At 36.0% G+C, this 7328-nt stretch overlaps 1 pseudogene; it reads right to left on the reverse strand.

Moving 5' to 3' along the window:
- The window catches only part of LOC135752339 (uncharacterized), a 29960-nt pseudogene extending 26071 nt beyond the window's left edge, over positions 1-3889 (reverse strand).
- Positions 3890-7328: the final 3439 nt, after the last annotated feature.

The following is a 7328-nucleotide window of genomic DNA, read 5'->3' on the forward strand; positions in this document are numbered from 1 at the left end:
CCATTCAAATTTAGGAATGTATTTGAGCACAAATATTATAAAAGAAACTAAGTCCTTGAACTAAACGTGACATTATGAAGTAGAAAGACAAAATAGTATTTGTAAGTAAAACATACTTGGATAATGCTAACTTTATTTAAAAATTGAAAAAAAAAATATTTTTTACAGTGCAGAGAAGTGCCTTTACTCTGTGGGGTTACTCAGTTGTTACACAGAAGAGCTGTGGCGGTGCCGTTAGTTCACGTCAAGTCACAGCTTCCAGTAGCAAGAGTGGAAGAAAGGGAGAGCGGAAGATTTAATGCAACACACATTGAACTACGATAAGAAACAGCGCCAACAGGTGAAGAAGGTTTTATTAATCAAAATATAAAGAAATCAAGTATAATCTAGGGTGACCCTTACAAAAGTGATGTCATGTGTTTCTTTATGCTACACGCCTGTACATAAACTTATTATATTGAGCTTACATGGAACTTGTGGGTAGCCAACCCTATATATAAAAGCCATAGTACAGAGAGAGGCAAGCTGATCTCGCAGGATCTTCTCAGGACCTCAATTGGTTCGGAGATGGTTCACCAGGACAGACTCGACTTTTATTTGTCTGGATAATAAGTCTATATTTTGAAAAAAATTAAACTAACAGCTTTTTTTCTTAAAGAACACAAAAAGAAAACCACAACAGTGCCCAGGTTAGGAAAAGAGGAAAGATAAGGAAAAACATACAAAGGATGAAAGTGTGTATGCTGCTATGTCACTTATCTCAATAGTAGTAAAATATGTATATAATAAATAATATATCATTATGTAGCTTGCTATGCAATTATACAGAGCAGTAATATTAATTTGTTCTGTCCAACTAGCTTATGCAACATTTACTACACATTTAAAAGTTTTAGGATCACTTTCACTTATTATTAATATTTTTCCACATATTACTATAATAGAAAATATATAAAACCGTTAAATAACAGGGATGGAACATAATGAAGCCGATACTGTGACTGAAAAAAATAAAAACAGAAACACTTACTGGGGATAAAAAACAATTTAATAAGTTCATAAAAAGATTCTTATTTTTATAAAATAATGTAAATTAAAAATATAGAAACCACTGCTTATATTTTAAGGTAGTATTATACGTTAAATGATAGAATTGAAACAGTACATTTACAGATATATTGTGCTTTTGAACGTTAAAACAGCTCTGCAGCCCTCCAATGAAATGTCAATCTCAGAAATTCCCCAGCCCTCTGGGTTCAGCCATTCAGTGTCGGTCTAACACCACTCTTCAGTATGTTTCTTCTAACGAGTCTGAAAACATCCTAATAAAGCAAATCTCTCTCCACAGATTGTTAAGGTTTCTTTCTAGTATGAATTCTCTCATGGGCTTTAAAGTTAGATGAATGACCAAACGTCTTCCCACACTGAGAGCATTTGTAAGGTTTTTCACCTGTATGAATTCTCTGGTGATTCAATAAACTGCTACGTTGATTAAAACTCTTCTCACAAAAACTACAGTGATGAGGTTTCTCTCCAGTGTGAATTCTCTCATGGATTACAACGTTAGCAAGTTGCCTAAAACTCTTTCCACAGACATTACAGTGGTAAGGTTTCTCTCCAGTGTGAAGTCTATAATGGACTTTTAAGTTACCTGATCGAGCAAACGTCTTCTCACACTGAGAGCATTTGTAAGGTTTTTCACCTGTATGAATTCTCTGGTGTGACAATAAATTGTAATGTTGCCCAAAACTCTTCCTACAAACACTACAGATGTAGGATTTATCTTCAGTGTGAACTCTCTCATGGATTATCAGATAAGATTTCTTACAGAAACGTTTATCACAGTGTGAACATTGATGGGGTTTTTCTCCTGTGTGAATTATTTTATGAACATCAAGATTTTGTTTGGTTCTGAAATATTTGCCACATTCAGTGCAGTAGAAAGGCTTTTCATCACTGTGTGTCCTCATGTGGCGTTTCAGCTGAGATAAGAGGACAAAACCCCTCTCACACTGCTGACAGTGAAACTGATTCTTCTTCTCTCTGTGCTCTTGTGAATTAAGTTTCTTCTCTTGTAAGGTAGTAACGCTGATCTTAGATCTGGTGCACAGTTTCTGATCTGTGTGTTTTCTCTCATGTCTCCTTAAATGTTTCTGTGAGTTTAATGTCTCTCCACCGGTGATGCAGGAATGAGTTTGTGCTGTCTGTCGCTCTTTTGATGTTGAGGACGTTATTTCTCCATCATAACTTGAATCACTCTTCTCATCTGAAAGAAACACAATAATAAAACATCTTAAATCTAGAGGGTAAATTCAGTTTCTGAAAAAAAAATTTGTATTGCAAGGTTCGCCAGAAGACACCATAGGGCTGGGTTGCATAAGCTAGATGTACACCTGGTCGTAAATTGGTCCTCAGAATTTGTATTTTTTTTTAATAATTTGTCAGTGTAAGATGTTTTTAAATTGAGCCAGCTCCAAACATTCATTATAGTATGGAACTATAAACCCTGTCTGGGAAACCGCCCTATAAAGTATGAAGCCTTTATAAAAAGAATTAAATTGATGAGACGCTTTATTCTTTTCTTTTTGACCAGCTAAGCAACAGGTGTTTAACTTATTGAATGCTATAAGCATCTGCTAAATGACTAAATGTATTCATACATTTTTAAATGTTACTTTGTAAAGATACTTTGTAAAACATTTGTTTATCTGGTAACAATATTTGCTTTTATCAAAATGTGGTTAATATAGCTTGTCGATTACAATAAATAACAGCCCATGCTACTACAATTTGAATACGCATTTATTAAACAAATTAGATAATAAGATTTCACAGATGTTTCAAAGCACATCAACGCTTCCAAAGCTTCCTCAAAACCTCATTTTTAGATCACTGCCTGGCTGTTTAGCTGCTTAAAAAAGGTGTGAAGTGTGATTTTAACCCAATATTGTATAAATGTACCTACTGTACACATGAAGTAATGTTCACTGCCTTTATATTTTCCGTTTTGTTTTTACTTGTGATGAAGAAGTGAAGGAAATGTCCTAAAACTAACCCTGTAGATTTTTCTTCTTGCAGTGTATACAGTGGGTAAGGCATTAAACATCTTAACTTTAATATAACTATTATTTATATTTATTATTAAACAGCTCAAATGTCAAGCTATACCTTTGTGTAAAAAGACAAAACAAAGAAACATACCTGAAGGAACAAAATCATCACCACAACCCTCATCATCGTGTTCTTTCTCTTCTGTGGGTTCTGTTTTTATGTTTGTAGGTTCAGTTTTGATGTCCATCATGAGGTTCTTGCAGTCCTCCAGTTTGACTGAACACATCTTGTGTTTGGTCTGCAGGATCTGCTGCTGTTCTCCAGCGTTCCAGACAGAATCCAGAGACTCTGTGGAGGTTTGATCAGTAGATTCCTCATCCTGTAAGCCCTGATTACTGTCACACACTGTAGTGTCCTGAGCGTCTGTGGGCTTTGACTCAGTATAACAGAGTAAAGTCAGACTGAGCTCGGAGTCCTGTGTGGAAGATTCACAACAAACACACACAGAGTAAGATTAGAAATGATTTGATGTTGTCTGATTCAGGTAAAGGATGTTTAAGCTGTACAAACCTCTCTCTTCAGTCCTTCATCTCCTCTTAACCTCAGCTTTGTCTCCAGTAACGCCACCTCTTTCTTCAGCTGAGAGATTTCTGTGATGAAATCATCAATATCCAGCATGGACAGATCAGTTCCTACTGATTTACAGCACATCACATCCATCATCAACACTAAAATACACAGAGACAAGACTTTGTTTACACTCAATAAAACACTCAAGAGAGAAAAACACTGAGGATACACAAACACATCACACGTGAGCTCTTTCTTTCTTTCTTCCTTTCTTTCTTTCTTTAGTGGGTTTATCTGTGGACTAAAGTGCTGCAGCGCCTCTTGCTGTACTGGAGAGAGAAGACAATGCTCTGTTTGTCATTTGTCTCTGAAATGAATCGCATTTTAAGGACATAAACATGATTGAAAACTCATTAAGGTTGAAGCATAGCCAGACATGTTTGACTGTATCCACCGCTATGAGGAAATTCATAACTTCACCTTATGAATTGAAAAATATCAAAATGTATAATATATGTGTGTGCGTATACATGTATACAACGCTGAGAAAAAGTATTATTCCCTTACTGCTTTTTTTACATATATTTGTCACACTTAAATTATGAAGGTCATCAAACTGATAAGTATTACACAAAAATAACCTGAGTAAATACAATATTCACTTGGCATTGTGTGAAAAAGTTTTCCTAATATGCACTGGTTTGGAAAGGGTTACAAAGCCATTTCTAAGGCTATGGGTATAAGGGAAAACTATAACCATCCATTAACCCAATGGCGGAAACCAATCAGCATTGCAAAGGATCCTTGCGTGTCTTTTCCGGTGCTCATAGATGACGATTTGACGTTACATAATTTAGGTAGTTTTATCTGACTCTACTTACTTTTAATAATTACAGAATTTGGGTGGATGTCTTGTTATTCTGGTTTTAGCCCTACTTGGTATTGCATCCGTTCGTTCGGCTACAGATGTCGCTTTGGACTCATGCACGTTTATTCATTTATGTTATATGTGATTAAATAGATAAATATATGGATTTTGTGTATATTTCTTTAAATGCGTAATCAATGTCTGATAAAATACAACTGTGCCATGATGTAATTAATGTGCCTGCACTGAAGGTGTGAACCAAATGCCTCATAGAGATGTATGGCCCATAGAAACTGATAAGTGTGAATAACAAAGAGATTCCTTAGGATAAACTGTTTGGTAGACCAATCTCCTGTAGGAGGTCCTAACATGTTTCTATTGTTTGTAGGCCTTTTGTTATCATGTATAAAGTTCTGTCCCACAAACAGAACACTGGGTTAAGATCTAGAAGACTGCTATTCTACAGAACTCTCTTCAATTAACTCTTTTCCTGTGAACTTTGGTCCGTCTTACTTCTGGATTCTAATGCATTGGCAAGCCACAAAAAACTGAACATCTAAATTAAGGAAAATCTAACATTACTCTAAACATTACAATTCACATATCAATTCAAATTTAAAACATAACGAAAATCTAAAAACAGTTGTAATCAAACGAAAACATTGCATACATGGCCACAGGATGAAGATCTGACTACAGATTACTCAAACCAAAAAAAATACAAAGACACAGCACCATGGATTAAATTTCTAAATATAGAAAATCCCACCTGAAGCCTTTACTAGCCTTCCTTGAATATCCAGAGAGAATGAAGCATTGTAATAATAATGATATAGAACTTTGGTAGTGATTGGTTGTTGTAAACTCAGGGGTGTTGTCTAATATGCATATAGTGGGTGATTGGTTAACATGCCCAAAAGGTAGGAGGTGTCTCCCAACATTGGGTGAAGTTTGCTTACTTTATTATTACATTTTAACATTGAATTCTGTCGTCCCTGTAACACTTGCAAATGAAACATTTTAAATGATGACCAAAACATTTTACAGCTGATCGATGTGAAAAATGCTAAGCGACAACATCAAGTATAACCGCAGCAATGACAGTGTTCTTAATATGACAAAGTAGGTGTTTTTATTAATGCCATTAATGCTTATTTTTTTAATCAGGGTGTACAACTGTTTAACTAAATGAATATAAAATGGCAAATATGAATGCACATTTGATTAAATAGATTTCTAGCATTTTGAAAATTTATTGCATTTTGTGGAAAAAATAATTCTTTTTTTATAATAAATCTTGGAAAATCAAGTTATAGATTTGAATTTATGTTTTTATAACCTAAAGATGCTATGTGAAAGTTTGTAACAGAAAATAGCGGTTTTCATCTTGTCACTTTCTTGGTATAGAAACACGTTTTTACCGAAATTTGTCAAAATGGATTTATTGCGTTTTGGAACCAAACTCTTCATATACAGCTAGGAGAGTTCATAACTCAGAGGGGCCCTAGCACCATTCATTTATTAGGATTCAAAAATGTTTTCTCTATTTACAACTGTTATATGAGTATTTACATAAGTATGGTGGCACAAAATAAAATGTGGCGATTTTCTAAGCTAAACAAAATGAGAACTATATTGTATGCTGGAAGAGCACTTACTTTGCAGCAAGGCTTTGAACCGGTTCACGGAATGAAAACGAAAACCAGATACTTTTGATGTTTTGCATGAAACAGAAACAAAACCAGAAACTTTCAAAAAATATATGTTCCGGAACAGAAAAGTTTATTTAAAATAATGGTAACTTAGGATAAACTGTTTGGTCATCGTTGACTCATCTGAGAAATGAGAAGCTTGCCACCAGCAAGTAGCCTACTCAAGCCCAAGTTCAATTCAATTCAATTCAATTTTATTTATATAGCGCTTTTCACAAAAGTCAATTGTTTCAAAGCAGCTTTACATAAATAGAAGCAGTGAAAAGCACAAAAAAACGACAGATAGCACAACAAAATACATGATAGCATGAGCAGTTAAATTTGCTGCGGCTATGACTCAATATTATAAGTGCACGTATTACTAAAGCAACGTATAGAAGAGGAAGCTAGGTAAAGCCCAAAAAGGCTGCCTCCCCGGGGTGAAAAACCCCCTAGGAAAAAAAAAACCCCGGGCTTTTATCCGAGGAAAAATAAGTCCTAGGAGGGAAAAACCCTTGGGAGAACGGAAATGGAGATTTAGCGGAGATTAAGCGGTTCTGCCGGTGATCGTTGGTCAGGCATCAGCTGGGCATAACGTTGAAGGACGGCCAGTAGATCAGAGGTGTGCCGACTTTCACATCTACCGGGACTGGGTCTGTTTGTCTCGTTGTCCTCGGGTCGAGGACGAGACAGGGAGAGAAAAACAAAATCGTATTAGCGTAGCGGCCGTTCATATGTATTGAAGTGTCACACAGTGATGTGGTTTAACTCAGCTTAGTTCCAGACAGACTAAATATTGCGGCATAATTATGTTATCTACAGTTGAGGATTTAGCAAATTGGGGGCCCAATGCGAGGGTATATATGGTAAATAAGGGTCACCTTCTGATCTTTAAGAGAAAATGAAACCTGACGACCCGTTTGACTAAGGCCTAAAGCCCCACTGTCGTCGTTAATGCAGGTTCAGTGGCAAACGGGTCTATATTGTATACCATTTACAGGACCAGGAGAAAACGCCAAAAACATCGCAACCCGACCATACGTGCTAACCCGTTTGACTAAGGCCGGAAGCCCCACTGTCGTCGTTAATGCAGGTTCAGTGGCAAACGGGTCTGTATGGCATACTATTCACAAGACACACGAAAGCGC

The sequence above is a fragment of the Paramisgurnus dabryanus genome, chromosome 4 (genome assembly GCF_030506205.2).
Source record: "Paramisgurnus dabryanus chromosome 4, PD_genome_1.1, whole genome shotgun sequence".
Taxonomy (NCBI): domain Eukaryota; kingdom Metazoa; phylum Chordata; class Actinopteri; order Cypriniformes; family Cobitidae; genus Paramisgurnus; species Paramisgurnus dabryanus.